A 17,207-nucleotide genomic window follows, 5' to 3' on the forward strand; every position below is an offset into this window, starting at 1 on the left:
ACCTGACATATAGCAAGTGCTCAATAAGTGTTTATTAAATAAACAAATACTGAGCATGAAATGATATGACCAGATATTCTAGAAAGTGATATGAGCAGATGGCTGTTAGATTATTCCAGAGATACAACCCAGGAGAGAAAAGATTTGGCCCTTCAAGTATCTGCTGCCAGACAAGCCTACATACTGAATGAAATATATCCATATCCCTTTATTATTAATTCACCCACTTGTGACATCAGAGCCCACCTGGAGATTTAAGAGGAACTGCCATGGTGACAGGACAGAAATAGATCTCTGGTTGCCTCAGGATTAATCTCAAAGAATGATAAACAAGCCAGGTACAGAGGTGCATGATATAATCCCAGAAACTCTGGAGGCTGAGGCAGGAGGATTACAAGTTTGTGGTCACCCCCAGCAATTTACCAAGGCCGTAAGCAACTTTGCAAAATCCTGTGTCAAAATAAAAAATAAAAATGACTGTAAATATAGCTCAGTGGTAAAGCACCCCTGAGTTCAATTCCCAGTACTCTGCACCTGCCCCTGCAAAAAAAAAAAAAAAAACAACAGTAAACTAGTCAGTTGGAAAGTTATAGATAAAAGCAGGTACTTTATTGCTAAACAAGCAAAAAAAATTTTTTTAAAATAGAGCTGCTCTTGAAAGGGCCAATTCCCATAATATTTATTTAGATAATTCCATCTCCTAAGTGCCCTCCCCCCCCACAAATGAATCACTTCCTCCTCCTTGCTTTTTTTTTTTTTTTTTGGTTATCCCCTGTAATCCAGTCCTGACTGACAGCTCGTTCCCAACCGCACACATCTAGCCCTCATTCCTGCCTCTCTCCCTTTGCAAAGTTTCCCTTCACCTGTCACCCATCCTAGCTTCTGAAATGCCACGGTCTTTCAGACTGGGAGTCTTATTTCTTTCACTAATATGCACCATCATATCGACTGCCATCTTTAGCCAGAGCCTTAGAAGTAGTATGTTTTATGCTGTCTTAGTGTATCCACTAATTCTTTCATATGTCTTATAACTATATTGGATGTACCAGGAGAACACAAAGCAGGAATCGCATGTTAATTCTACTCTTATACTTTCCACAGAATCCCTGTACAATGTTGGAACATAATATATGGTCCAGTTGCTTGTTCACAGGTTGACACAGGAACTAGTGGTCATGGTCAAGGTGAAGGTCAAGGTCATTTCCCCTGCACCTCCTCACAGTGCTCACCACCAATTTCTCATGCATAAGAATTAATAGATGTCTGTTACAGTTCTGCAGAGTTCATGGCCCCAGAAAGGCCACAGCTGGAGGCCAATATGATATGCTCAGAACAGCTGATTCCATGACTAAAAACCATAGTGGCTTTTAAGGACCACAGAGAAAATGAGAGATTTAAACAAATATTTTTCCTAAGGAGGACTCAGCCTCTAGAAGGGTTTCTGAGCTGCAAACGCAGCAAAAGAGATTAAAGTGGAAGAGAGTTTTCCTGGACAGAACAGGGCTTCGTTTACATTGAGAACCATGACCTCATTCTGAGGATTTCTGTACTTCTTTAATGTATTCTGAAAACTTGGATTCATTTTTCCAAATCTGAACCAAAAATAGCTTAAATACAACATGACTGTTTAAAGAAAGGATGGAAGGAGGTTAAGGAAGGGAGGAAAGGGGAGGCAGAGGAAGGGAAAAGAAGAAAAAGAAAGAACAAATAAGATATTTTTTTAATTCCCACATGTTTTCTCTTTGGGTTTCATAGGTCAAAATTAGCAAAGTGGAGATTTTCTCATTTCTGTTGAGACTTACTTTTATGTTTCTCTTGTACCTTCCTCTCATGTGAGGCCCTAGGCAGAAAGGAGAGCCTAATGGGAAACAGAAGCCTCTTCTCATGCTGAGCAGAGGGTGTTGTAAGAGAAATGCTTTCCAGCAGGCTGTAACCACCTGGTATCCAATAAGAGCTTCCTGAGCACAAGGACAAGTTGTTTTGTTTCCCTAAGGATTGTCCTCTCTGGCACAGGCTAAACATCACTGTCACAAACAGTATGGTCATCAAGGGACAAAAACCTGCAAAGATGACTGTATTGAACAGGGGAAGCAGGACAATAAAAAGCCATAGATATGATCAAGTTCTTAGTTTTCCTAAAAAATGGAGAAGAGGCCATGTCTACTATATGTAAAGCAATACCTGCTCCCCAAAATCACTTACTGATGATACTGGTGATGTGGTGGATTGAACATAGGTGTTATTCTATTTTCTCCCCAACTCCTATTAAGATGAAAGTAAAGGAATAAGATGATGTAAATCCACAAGAACAAGATAATGGGGGAGGAAATAAAAGTAGAAAAGAAATGTCGACAAATGTTTGGCAGATGAGAGCAGGTGGAAAAGAGGTAACTGATTTTCCACAATACAGTGGCTAAAATATCAGCGCTAATGACAACAAGCCATTTCATTAAAGGGCTCAAGGACTGAAAACTACATTGATAAAAGCAAAAGGTTAAACTGAAGTATGGGCTTAGAGCTGCGGGATGGGGTGAAAACTTAGGTGTCTAATTTCTTTTAAAAAACTTAGGTATCTAATTTTTTAAAAAAAATTTTTTTTAAAGAAATTAGATACCTAAGTTCCCCCTGTACCTTCCACAAGAGAGGCCCTGATTCATCTGTCATTCTGGGAGAAGGGAAGTTTGGGAAACCACATTCAGAGGTATCAAACACAACAAAGAGCAGGAGAATGACCAATTTGTAAACAAAGTCAGTATCTGCCGCCTCTTCTTTGAGGCTGGTCTATTTGCCTCCTGGATATGACTCCCTGACTCCCCCACCCACCAGCTCAGAGAATGTTGACAGTCTATACTCCCTTCCACTGAGAGACAGATGATTCTCTGGGAAGGAAAAGCTTCAAAGAAAAACCTACCTACAGACATTGACATTTGGTAATCCCACAGTGCAAAGGTCTACAGAGAAGCCCACTGTGCAACAAGCCCTGTTCATTCCTGGCATTACCAAACAGCTTTATAGTATCTCTTGAGATATTTGAGTAAAGAGAAAAAACAAATATAAGCAAAGATAGTCAAGGAACCTATGATTAATACCTAAGAGACATATGTCTTCAAGGGAGGACATATCCTTGAAGAATAGGATGTCATGTAAGAGAAACAGATAACAACAATAACAACAACAATATTAATTGAACACATTAAGTATCAGGCATGCTTTAAAACTAACTTGATTCTCAGGATGGAGGAATGTGATAGACATCATCATCCAAAGTACATGTATGAAGACATGAATTGGTGTCAAATACTTTATGTACAACCAGAGATATGAAAAATTGTGCTGTGTACATATAATAAGAATTGTAATGCATTCTGCTGTCATTTATTTTTTTAAATCAATAAAAAAATTAACTTGATTCTCATAATATACCTTAATCCTTATTTAATGCCCATGAGTTTAATTCAGTTAATGCCCCATTTTATACAGTAAACTAAAACATAACAACAAACTTGCCAAAAGTTATTCAACTAGAAAAGAATGTATGTGGTATCTGAATCACTGATTTTAACAACTGCCTCCTAAGAGATCCCTTGAGAAAATACTTGGAACAATTCAAGTATTCAATCCAAGAATATAAGAGAAAAGATAAGAAAATTAGAGGATCAATCCAGAGGTTCAACATCTGAGAGACAGGTGCATAAAGAAGAAGAAAAAATGGTAGAAATTATTTTTAAACAGTACAATAACATTTCCTGACACTTAAATGAAATGAGTTTTCCAAGTAAATGGTTTCACAATTAATGGATAAAAAACAAAAACAAAACCAATACCAAAACCCAGCATAGTAAAAATCTATAACTCCAGAGATGAAGCTAACATCCTAAAAACTTCGGGGGTAACTAAAGGAAGTCAATTATTAAAGATTGGAATTAAAACAAACAAACAAAAAAGATTAGAATTAAAAATGGCATCAGACTTCTCAATAGGAATCCTGGAAGCTAGAATTTCAAGGTCTTCTGGAATTTGAATGAAAATTATATCCAACCTAATATTCCATATCCAGCCAAATCATGAATCCAGTGTGAGATGTAGAAAGTATATGAAATTGTAGCAAGAGTTACCTGCAAGAGGGCAACTGAGGGTCAGGAAAGACTTATTTTTCACTATATAGCATTTTGTTCTGCTTGAATGTTTACAATTTGTTTTATTACATTTTTTTAAATTTTTAAAACTTTTTTAAGGGATGCTATAATTTACTAGATTGAGGAACCACTCATTAAATAATAATGTTCTTGGGTTATGTCTTGTCCCTCTACCATAAGCATGAAGTACACTAGATCTGTGAAAAGGTAGATCAGCCAGAACTGGTTTGCTGCTCTCATGGAAATGCAAAGATCATCTGGGAGACAATCCCCTGGAAAGACAAACCCAAGACTCATAGTTAGATCATCTGAATAAATACATGAGTGAATGGATGAATGAAAGAGAGTGAAGCAACCATTTGAGTCATTGGGTGTGGATGAGTGACAGGAAGAAAGTAAAGTTAGAGGAAATTATTTGACATTACAAATCCTCTCTTGCTGAGATTTGGCATTTTCTGCAGGGATATATATATATTCAAAATAGGGAGCCAAATTGCAGTGCTGAGTCTATTCTTGCCATCTTCATTTGAGAAGCTGAAGTCTGGTTTAGCCCATTTCTCTGCATGCTGTCATTAAGTAGCATACAGATCAAGGTCTAGATTTTAATCAACATTATATGTCTCTAGGAGATAGGAGCTCTGAGATCTTCCTTGTGAGGTATGAGTTAAGTCTGATTATAGTTCTGCTCACACATCTGATGTAAGAAGTATATTAAAGCTTACTGTAGTCTTTAGGAATTTAATACACTAGTGATTTTCAAGGCATTTTAAAAGACTTTGTTAAATGAATGGTATGATACATTTGGTCAGCTTTTCATGAATGCATTAGTAAGAATATATTCTGAACATTTCTCCTAAATGATCATAGGCTTTAGTCTCTTGGAGAAATACTACCACATTCTTTAATGTTGAACACAAATGCTGTATGGGGAATTACTGTCCTTCACATTTTACCTGCTATAACCTTTGAAGATAATTTTGCCCCCCACCCCCAATCAGGATGGCAGAACTTTTGTAAAATTTCCCCGTAACATATTCCAGGAAAATGTATGACCAGAATGACATGAACAACATTGTAGTTTCATAATTTGTAGAGCACAGGTCTCAAGTCACACTGTTAAGGGTTGAAATTTTGGTTCTATTAAGTATTAGCTCTTAGATATTAGCAAATTACTTAGCCTCTCTGAGTCTTAGAGTTTGCTGTATGTAAAAAGGCAAAATCCTGCCTCATAGGGTTATTCAAGTTACATGTATCCATCTCTTTGAAATTATTATTATTATTTTTTTTAATATTTATTTATTTATTTTTTAATTATCGGCGGGCACAACATCTTTGTTTGTATGTGGTTCTGAGGATCGAACCCGGGCCGCACGCATGCCAGGCGAGCGCGCTACCGCTTGAGCCACATCCCCAGCCCCTCTTTGAAATTATTAAATGGAAACAAAGTTGACTTTCCCAATTAGAATCTTAAAACAACAGCATCAAAATCAGCAGTAGTGGTAGTGCTATTTGTCCTGTTATACAACCAGAAAGGAATGTATCAAATGTGTACTGTCATTTTGATCCAGCTGGAGGTGATTTTGCTGTGAGTAGAAAACGACAGTGCCCTTGATTCTTTTTATTTGTTTCATGACTTTTCTGTCCTTCCCTAAAAAGAGTGACTGAAAAGGCAGAAGAGACAAAGTTCAAACCAGTCATCTTCCCTTTGTTATTAGCTGTGGTAGGTAGAAAGGAGAGGATAAAGATAAAGACTGAATTTGAGCCTGGCTCTTGGCGCCAGCCTCAGGAATAGCAAGGTGCTAGGCGGCTCAGTGAGACCCTGTCTCTAAATAAAATACAAAATAGGGCTAGGGATGGGGCTCAGTAGCCGAGTGCCCCTGAGTTCAATTCCCAGTACCCCCCCCCCAAAAAAAGACTGAATTTGTGGCTTTCATATATCAATGGATTTTAGTTATCAACAATCTCAATTTGTCATTGTCATGGATCTCTAACAATTGACTATTGCCCCCTCAGTAGTAAGTCTATTTTTAATTTTTCTTTTCTGTAAAAATCTCTGCCGAAAGTAATAAAAGATTTAGATTTAGAAAGTGCCTTAGCATTTGGAATGAAACCGAGGCTATAAATAGATATGTCAATGAAATAGGTTAGGGTGAAATCTAGTTCTCTGAAGCCTCAGAATCAAAGACACACATTCTTTCTGATCTGTACACTGGTACTAGCATGCATGCAGAGGTCTCTGTGCAGAGTGTTATGTGTGCGTTCCTCCATATGTAAGCATGAATATATGCATAGAGCATATGAGCATACTATTTCAGGGAATAATTCCAAGGGCTGCTCTATTTTTTAAAGACCTGGCCTTTGTAGACAGGGCTAGCATCCTTACCCTGACAATTATTACTGGAAAAATCAGGATAAAGCCTTAATCCCATAGAGTGAACCCTCAGCCTATAAGACAGTGGCAAAGCTTACATGCTGACTATATGATCTTATTGACCTTATGAGAACTTCTCAGGAGGAAGGGAGCACAGTGATGTTCCAATCAGCCTGCAATGAGGTCAGCTTGGCGACTGGCTTGCTAAGCAGACAAGATGTCATTCATAGTCTGTGAAATGTCATCAGCTACAACTTATAGCTGCTAAAATTCTAACCTGTTCTTCAAGACCTAGAATAAATATTTCCTCTTCTACGGAGCCATTCTGATCATCCTAGTGATCTTCCTCCTTGAATTCCTAGAGCATTCTCTGACCTTCACACAATATTGATCACACATTGCCTTGAACTGGGTTTGGTGGGTGCCTATTTTGTCTCTTTATTAGACCATGGTCTCTTCATAGACAAAAGACAATGTCATTCATTTTTTAATTCCCAGCAGCACCTAATATATGGTATAACATATATTAGGAGTGCCACTTATATTTGTTGAACCAATGTGCACTGCTGGATACTCTGCTATGGATATCAATTGTCAATGTCAGAAGCACTGGAAATAAGGTGTTAGTTTAAAGGAAATGTTGGAGAAATCAGTATCCCTGAACATATTATGACACAAAGTAATAAAAAATTGGATACAATCAGACACAGTGGCACACACCTGTAATCTCAGTGGCTCCAGAGGCTGAGACAGGAGAATTGGGAGTTCAAAGCCAGACTCAGCAATGGCGAGGTACTAAGCAACTCAGTCTCTAAATAAAATACAAAATAGGGCTAGGGATGTGGCTCAGTGGTCGAGTGCCTCTGAGTTCAATCTCTGGTACTCCTCCCCCAAAATTGGATACTAACAGACCTGTCAAGATCTTGGAACAGTTTTGCTGTGATTTCAGATTCTCAGTGAGAATAAGAGAATATGAACAACTTGATATGTTTCAGTAGACTAGTTTTAATAGAAAGTTGACCTGAAGACAAGACAGTGAGAGCCTACTAGTTTGAGTTTCTAGATTATATACAGTGAGGACAGTTCAGAATTTTATAATTCAAGATAAAATGCTAACCTACATCAAAGACCAAACTTCAATATTTGAAGGACTTTGACAGTTCTTTTACTGATTCCTTAGCTTCTCAACTCTCTGGGACAGAATTTTGTCCCTTCCATTTTCACCTGTTCTTATCATCTGCCTAGAGATAATACTTCACAGCATCTGAGTAATTGGTGTTGTTTTTTTTTTTCCATAATAAATTCTGCAATTAACTTTTGTTCAAATAACTTTGTAAGGGTTTTGGTCTTAGACAAAGCAAATATCTGCTTCAGTTTTAAAAAGGTAAAACAGTGACCTCAAGTCATTAAAAGTCATTAAAATAGTATATGTTTCTATTTCCTGGATAAGGTTCCTCCCAAATACCTGATAATATTTCCTAAGATTTCCATGGGTCCTTGAAAGTTAACTGCATATAGTTGGAAACTTCATATATAATAGAAAATTGTAGCAAAATGCTTTTTGAACTTAAATACAAGATAGTCTATAATTCTTTGTCAATTATAATCCTTGTTAGGAATTGCACGGTGAGACATTGGCTAATCCTTCCTAAGTAAATTCTGCCCCCTTGTGGATTAAAATATGCACAGATAGGAAAGAAATGCTATAGTTGCTTGGGCTAGTTCCTTTTAGTGCTTTCAAGGAGCCCTTCAACAGTCCTTGAAAGCCATGTGAACAATGAATGACCCTTTGTATTCATTGTGTAAAAGCTCAAAGATGTTGATGAATCATGTTGAAAGATAATAATATGCACTTATATTTCCTACATTGCACCACATTCAACTAGAACAGTACCTTTGAATATACTGGGAACTCAATAAATATTTCATAGTGAGAAAACATTTTGAATATTCATTCAACATACATATATAAAGATCCTCTTCCCTGACATACCCCTACATGAATGACTCTCTAGATAATATAGCTCATTCTCCTCTCAGACGGGACTGTTACCAAGTCTATCAATATATTAATTCCAGACTGGAGATAGCAGCTCAGGGATAGATGGCTGGTCTGTGCATGTGCAAGACCTTAGGTTTGACCCCCAGCACTGAAAAACAAACAAACAAACAAAACCAACCAGAACAATAAAATCACATTAGCCAAAATAACGTAAGTCTTTTGTAAGAGAATCACATAATTTCAGAACTGAAAAGTGGTATTAGAGATTTCCCTGCTTTTCATTTTGTGGTTGAATCTGTTATGCCATCTGGGTCCAATTCTACCCTAAGGAACAAAACTCAATAAGCTTTTTACTTGTTTTATAACCTTTTAAATGTGAGAAGGCAGCTACCACATTGGCCTTTAGTCTTCCATCCTCCATTGACCTAAAATTAAGTCAACAATTCCTACTATGACATGTTTTTCAGACCCCATCACTTCCTGGCAACAATCCTCTGAAAGCCAACTTTGTCAATGCTTCTCACAGTTTTTAGCCTCTGGAACTGAACACAGATGCTATGGATATGCTGGCATATCTTTTATGAATTACAATGGGGCTGTTACTTCCCATGATTAGAACATCAGACCTCCACAAATGTAGCCCTAGACTGGATCAGCACTTTTAGCAGCCACATCAACAAATGGTCAATAAAATTCTTAGTCTCCACATCTCCCAGGTTGTTCCCACCCTATACTTGTGGTTAGCTGTAACTTTTAACATTTGTCTCCATAAATTTCTTCTTTGGCTCAGAATCACAGCTAGCAAAATAATTATATATTTCAAGTGTTTCCAACATTAAACAGATACATGAGGTGGGATGGAAAGGGAGAGAAAAGGGAAATTGCATGGTAATGGAGGGAGACCCTCATTGTTATACAAAATTACATATAAGAGGTTGTGAGGGGAATGGGAAAATAAACAAGGAGAGAAATGAATTACAGTGGATGGGGTAGAGAGAGAAGATGGGAGGGGAGGGAGGGGGGATAGTAGAGGATAGGAAAGGTAGCAGAATACAACAGTTACTAATAGGGCATTATGTAAAAATGTGGATGGTTAGCTCTGCTACCTAGGTCTGTGTATCAACATTTAATAAAAATTATCTGTTTCCAACCTACAATTTAAAGGTAAAGACAAAGACTTTTGGCATGGGAAAGATAGTAGAATCAAACTTTGGAGGGCTGGGGATGTGGCTCAAGCAGTAGCGTGCTCGCCTGGCATGCGTGTACCCCGGGTTCGATTCTCAGCACCACATACAAACAAAGATGTTGTGTCCGCCAAAAACTAAAAAATAAATAAATAAATAAATAAAAATTTTCTCTCTCTAACTTTGGAGGTGGTGCCTATCTCCACAATGCCTCCCATTGGCCATGTGGCCTCAGTTGTGTGGCCTCAGTTTTAAATTAACACCTTAATTTAACATAAATGAATTAAATGAAAGGTATTATTAATCATAGCTTTCCAAGAATTTGAGGGAGAAAGAGAGACTGTTATCATCTTTGTATTCCCATCTTCATCCATACCTGATAGGTGAAGAACCTGGCTCTCAGTCTCTTGATCTATAAAATGAGAGAGGTCAATTAGAAAACTTCCGAAGTCCCTTTTATTTTTCTGATTGACATGTGATGATTTTGATTCTCCTGGGGCTTTCTCAAGTATCTGTGTAAAAGCAAAACACAGGAAACTTTTTTTCTATTCAGGAAAGTGAACTGTACCAAGTCCACTAGAAAAGGATTACCACTGAGTCCAAGGAGGAGCTTCTACACTTTAATTGCTGTTAGACAATGCTCTTCTGTATATGACACAGGTGTATGGCACAGCTCCTACATCTGTCATCGGATAATCCACCATGATCAATAATTTTGTTACTTGGTCTACACAGCCTAGTAAACAACAACTCAAATCTAAAAAATGAACCCATCCATTCCCAAATTGCACTAAGCACTGTAGCTTCTCCTAAGTGGAGCCTTGGGAGGGGTTTGGTTCCTGTGCTGATGAGGGCAATGCTGTAGGATCCCTTCCTTGGGAAGAATAAACATGGAGAGTTCAGGTAAGTTGTTCCCTCTCAGCATCCAGTAAGTATTTGAGAAGTGGAAGAATTATCTGTTAGGGAACTATGAGAGAAATAGATTCTTTAAAGGCAGCATCTTAGTTTCTGTTAAAAAGTACCCCTGCTTCATCTCTTTGGAGGAGGTCTTGAAGGCTCAAGAGAATCTTTAATAAAATGTTATACTCTAAACTTTTGGAAACTAAAACCTTAAACTAATCTTAACAGAATATAAGCAATGATCATCTGAGAAAAAGTCCCCTTTTTTAGCAAATATGAGCAGGAGAGGGAGCTCATATTTTGTGGGGAGCCTCCTGTGTGCCATTCCTGTGCTAGGTGCTTTTACCTCAGTGGCTTTCTGAATTCCCATTTTGCAGATTATAACAGTAAGGCTCAGAGAGGGTAATTCTCCCAAGTCCTTTGTTAAGTGCCTAGTTGCATGCAAAAGCCCCACTTAGGGAAAGCCTGCAGCTTCCTCAAAGGCATTTTGCATGTACACCAAGAGGCAATTCTCAATGCTACAAGAAAAAACCTAGATGCCAATGGAGACCCTTCCCTTACTTGCAGGTCTGCCACTAACTAGCTTTGCAACTTGACATTTTAATCATCTGGGCAGGAATTTCCTGGTAAGTTAAATTGATTATCTCTAAGGTATTTTTAAACAAAGATGACTCTTTCAGTGCCCAAGGAATCCTAGGCTCATTACTGGTAGTCAGCCTGTCCCTTCCCTCTTATCCACTAGATGGCAGACACATGCCAAGCATTCCCATGAATGCTGCGAAGCCTAGGAGTTAAACACAGATGCCAGGCCCTGTCTACTTAGGCTATTGAACAAGGATACATGTGAACTTCAAAAAAGACTACATAAGGGTCATAGAAATCTGCAGAGGGACTGGGGTTGTGGCTCAGTGGTAGAGTACTTGCCTAGCATAAGTGAGACCCTGGGTTCAATCCTCAGCACCACATGAATAAACAAAGTAAAAAATCCATTGACAACTAAAAATATTTTTAAAAAAGAAAAGAAAGAAAGAAAAAGAAATCTGCAGAGCTACTGGTGGCCTCTTAAGTGTCTAGGGAGCTGAGGTTCAGGGAAGACTATAGATTCATAAGCTCTGGTTGAGGTGCCCTGCCTTGGTAAAATCATTTGTATTCATAGAAGAGCCCCTCTCAGCACTGCTGTATTTAATTCTGGAAATGGTATAAATAGAATCTGGCACTCTGTCAAAGCATACCACCCACCACTATGTTCCAGTTCTTTGGGGACATGAACCAAATCTGAGTCTTTGATTCCCTCTAGTGGCCCAACTCAGCAAGTTTCATAGCTGATTTTTTTTTTTTCATTTACTTATTCAGTGTATAGTAAGTACCTACTGTATGCACTAAATTGGCGCTAGGTTCTCTAGCCTTGCCCAGGGTTTACATCAGTGGTTTCATTTGAGCATTGTTGTGTTTGGTAGAGGTAGAAGTAGGATCTCCTTCTTACAAGCTTACCTTAGTATAATGCAAACTGGCAAATTTCTCAGTTGCTCTGTAGCTTCTTTATGGGATTGAAGGAGAATGTGTTATTCTATGGATTATTTCTGCTCTTAATGAGTTCTTAGGACCTTGAATGAACTCTTTTACCCCTGTGTCTTAATTTGCTTTTTGGTAAAACAGTTGTGTGGGTTAGATTCAAATCAATTTAATAAATTTTATTGAATACCTGCAGTGTATTCAAACCTACAGGATAAAACCCCAAGTGAAAATATCCTATTAGTTCATAGAAAATTGTTCTGACATATGCAGTAAAAGGAAATTCAAAGTATTATTTCCATTTCAATTGCACCACATAAATTCAGCCAAATTAGGCCAACACACTGAATTGTTCTTATGGTCCTGCACTTTGCTTTGCATTTTTCCCAAAAGAACTCAATGTTTGGGGTATGCATGATAAGAGGTGATATGAAACTAAAGTTGGGATCATTCTGGCTAACCTAAGAAAGTTGCAAACCAAGGAGAGGCTGGATGTTATTATAGGCAGCCCCTGAATCAAAGTGAATGATAGAACCAGGCTGAACTATTCATTACAAAATAGGCAGCAAATTTTGGGTGGAACAGTCACTAATTACTTCCAAATAACCAATAGCTGGTCGACAGGTACTATTTACAATACTTACACCCTGCCCCCGTCCCTTTCCTTCTCTGGGATTTTGATCCATAGGATAGGAAAAACTGTTCAGTTGAAGAATCAATTGAAGCATTTGACCTGCAGGAACAAATTTTTAATTGATCCAGTGTTTTGTCATATTATTTTATCAGTCTTTAATGCTGTACATTTAATAGTCAACAATGCCTTACTTATATAAGCTGCCTTATTTAGTCAGGTAATAAGAGAGATTAATAGGAAAGAGGAGAGAAGATGAATTTGGAGTCTCTTAGTTCAGGTCACTATAACCAAGCACCAGTGCTGGGTGATTTATAAATAACAGAAATTTATTTCTCACAGTTCTGAGGCTAGTCATCTAAGACCAAGGTACTAGGGGACAAGGATATAGCTCATTGTAGAGTTATTGCCTAGAATGTGTAAGGCTCTGGGTTTGAACCCCAGCACCCCCACACACAAACACACACACAAATCAAAGTGCTGGTAAATATAATGTCTGATGAGGGCTTCCTCACTCACAGACCACCATCTTGTTTCTGTGTCCTCACATGGTGAAAGGACCCATGGAACTCTCTGGGTTTTCTTATAATGACACTAATTGCATTCCCAAAGTCTCCACCCTCATAGCCTAACCACCTTCCAAAGACCCTGGCTTCAAATACCATCAATTGGGAGTTAGATTTCAACACAGGCATTCGGGTAAGGATATAAACAACCAGTCTATAGCCAAGTCTTAGGTTACTTATAGCTTATAGGAAACCACTGCTATAAAAAGATGAAAGTGGTTTAAAAAAAAGAAAGAAAGAAAGAAAAGTGGAACTGAATAGCCAAAAGGATATTGAATGAATAGAGGACATGCTTCAACTGGGGTAATTGGAATTTTGTTTTGAATAGAAAGATTTGATTTTGTGGGGAAGGTGTGCTGGGGATTGAACTCAGGGGCGCTTGACCATTGATTGAGCCACATCCCCAGCCCCATTTTGTATTTTATTTAGAGACAGGGCCTCACTGAGTTGCTAAGCACCTCGCCATTGCTGAGGCTGGCTTTGAACTCAGTATCCTCCTGCCTCAGCCTCTGGAACCGCTGGGATTACAGGTGTGTGCCACTGTGCCCAGCTTGTTTGATATTTTGAAATCATACAACATGAAACTAGAAAGAAGTTGGAAGAACAAAATAATATGTTACTAAGAGAAACAGGAACTCTCTGTAAAAGTTCTTTTGTTCCTGGAGGCATTCTTGTACTACAAAGAGGTCTGAGAGTAAGCTGCCATTAATAAGAGTCTAAGGAGTGACCTGGAAACCCAGCTTGGTGTTGGAGCCAGTTTGGTGGGGGTGGGATATCAACTTCTGCCTTCCCCTCTCCCATATAGGGTGTTCCTGTGGAATGACCAAGGAAACTCAAGGGATCTGAAAAAGTTTAGCCCAGGCACAATGATAGAACAGGAGTGTTTCCAAGAGCTTTTTATATGAGGCACACGAGAAATGAAAGATGAAGAAATAAGCAATGCCCAGGGTCATGCAACTTCCTCTAACGTAACTGAGGGTAGGCACTATTTGGGGAGCTGTATGGGTTTCTACAGTACAAGGAAAGGTGCTATGGTCAGGGAAAGTGCTCAGGGCAGCTTCATGGACAGTTCTACCTAGATATTGCAATGAACTTAAACCCAGATTCAGTGTCTACCCTCCCCACTTCACCCCAAAATAAAACACATCATTGTGCTCCTAACTTTCCTAGTACTGCTAATGCATCATCATCCTACCAGTCACACAAGCTTGAAAACAATCTTAGGTTTTGAATCTTTTTTTTTTTCCTTATAATGACACTAATTGCATTCCCAAAGTCTCTACCCTCATAGCCTAAACACCTTCCAAAGGCCCCATCTTCAAATACCATCAATTGGGGGTTAGGTTTAAACACAGGCATTCGAGTGAGGATATAAACAGCCAGACTATAGCCAAGTCTTAGATTGCTTGTAGGAAACCATAAACTGCTTAATTCTAACCAGATGCTCTATTCAATAGTGTTGACTTCCACATTACTTCTCAGATCTTTTATTTTTTACCACATTTACTACCTATCTTTCACCTGAAAAAATTAATAGCTTTTTCACAAAGACATGTCTCAGTATCTCCCCTTTCACTGTGTGCTGTTACAGTTCCTAAACCTCTCTTCCTCAAGCAAGCCAGGGATTATGTCACCATGCCCACTGTGGCAGGTAAGACCTTTTATCACATAAACTGCCCCATCACCTTTCCAGTTTAATTTGTTACTGCTTTCCACACTTATTCTTCACATCAGCCAAGCTAAACTATTTATTACCATTACTGATATCCTCCTCCGCACTCTGCCTCTATTCCCATAATTTCCCCTTCCCACATCTCAACACCTTTTTCATGCTCTATTCTTATCTAGGTGAATTTCATTTATCAAAGCCCATGTCAAACACCACCTTTTTGTGGTATGTATGTTATGTATGTATTTATGTATGTATTTTGGTACCAGGGATTGAACCCAGGGGCACTTAACCACTGAGCCACATCCCCAGCCCTTTTGTATATTTTATTTAGAGACAGGTTCTCCATAAGTTGCTTAGGACCTCACTAAGTTGCTGACGCTGGCTTTGAACTCACCATCCTCCTGCCTCAGCCTCCAGAGCAGCTGGGATTAGAGATATTCACCACTGCACACAGCCCTTTTTGTGTTTTTTTGAGACAGTGTCTTACTATGTTGCCTAAACTAATCTCAAACTTCTGAGCTCAAGTGATCCTCTTGCCTCTTAAGGTTAGAATTATGGGCATGTGCCACCATGCCCTGATGAAATACCACCTTCTTAATAATATAACCAGTTGCTTTGTATTTAGAGCCATCAAGTGTTAAACACCACATCAGGTGACTTGCATATAGTATTTCTAATATTTACAAAACCCTTGAGAGGACTGGGGTTGTGGCTCAGTGGTAGAATGCTTGCCTAGCATGCATGAGCCACTAGGTTTGATCCTCAGCACCACATAAAAATAAAATAAAGATATTGTGTCCACCTACAACTAAAAATAAATATTAAAAATCCCTTGAAAGAGTTAAGCTTTTCTTAAATCCTATAATCAATTGCCTATGATTTTTTTCTTCTCTAAATTTGCATAGTCCTTTGATCATGAATAATTTTCCTTTAGATTATAATTTCTTTAGTTGTCTCTTTATTCTTTTAAATTTATGCTACTGCTCAGCAGCAATAATTAGGGATTTAAAGGAATTCATTTACAAAGTGGCAAGGTTCACTTCTAAGTTTTTTGAGGTGTTTTTTTTTTTTTGTTGTTGTTGTTTTTCAGCTTCAAGTGACATTGAATTCTATAACTTAAAGAATAGGGCTTGTTCTGAGCGTGGTGGTACACACCCATAATCCCAAGGGACTGAGGCAGGGGGATTGTATGTTCTAGGCCAGGCTCAGCAACTAAAGCAGACCCTAAGCAACTGAGCAAAAATTCTGTATCAAAGTTAAAAACAAAAAACAACTGCATGGTAAAGTGCCCCTGGAGTCAATCCCAGTCCCCCCCCCCCAAAAAAAAAAATCAGGAGTTACTGGGCAATTTAGAGCATGATTTCTATGAACATCATCCTTTGGAAGCCTCTGCTAGTAGAAAACAGAAAGATCAAAAGACATAGTTGTTGACTTGAGATATTCCAATGTTGATAAACATCCAGTGAGAGCTGGGCACAGTGGCACATGCTTGTAATTGCAGATACTGTGAAGGCAGGAGGATTACAAGCTTGAGGCCAGCCTCTGAAATTTAGCAAGATCGTGTCTCAAAACAAAAAGCGCAAGGCCCTGGGTTCAATCCCTAGCACCACAAAAATAAATAAATAAATAAAAATAAAAGGGCTGGGAATGTAGCTCAGTGGTAAAGTACTTGCTTAGCGTGCGTGAGACCCTAGGTTCAATTCCCAAAACTGCAAACAAACAACAACAATAACGCCCCCCCACCCCCGCACACACCAAAAAAAAAAAAAAAAAACAGTAAGGTAGTAAGAGAAGAATGTAATTCAGGGAGGTTAAAAAATATGAATGATGGAGCTGGGGTTATGGCTCAATGGTAGAGCACTTGCCTAGCACGTGTGAGGCATTGGGTTTGATTCTTAGCACCACATGTAAACAAATAAATAAGTAAAATATAGGTCTATCAATAACTAATAAAAAAAATATGAATGAGGGTTATGGATGTAGGTTGGCAGAGAAGCACTTGCTTAGCATGTGTGAGATTCTGGGTTCAATCCCCAGCACTACCAAAAAAGAAGGTTCATGAATTCCATTAACAGAGGGTCCAGTGATATGAGATAACAGGACTTCTAGTACTTCTCATCTAGGATTTTCCCACACCCTTGACTTGCACCTTGCACATAGGAACACCAGTAATTACTTGTTGTGATATTTGCTCCCCACACATTGCCTTCCAGTTTCTGCATTACTCATTAAA

The 17,207-nt window shown here is 38.5% G+C and overlaps 1 protein-coding gene across 2 annotated transcripts in view; it reads left to right on the forward strand.

Annotated features, from left to right (window-relative positions):
• Window positions 1-17,207, forward strand: part of Clmp (CXADR like membrane protein) — a 95,672-nt gene that overhangs the window by 54,151 nt on the left and 24,314 nt on the right. The gene's annotated exons all lie outside the window — the stretch shown is intronic.

This window comes from Marmota monax, unplaced genomic scaffold (genome assembly GCF_021218885.2).
Source record: "Marmota monax isolate L192 unplaced genomic scaffold, Marmota_monax_Labrador192_F-V1.1 WCK01_AAM20220418_F8-fsc00081, whole genome shotgun sequence".
NCBI lineage: Eukaryota > Metazoa > Chordata > Mammalia > Rodentia > Sciuridae > Marmota > Marmota monax.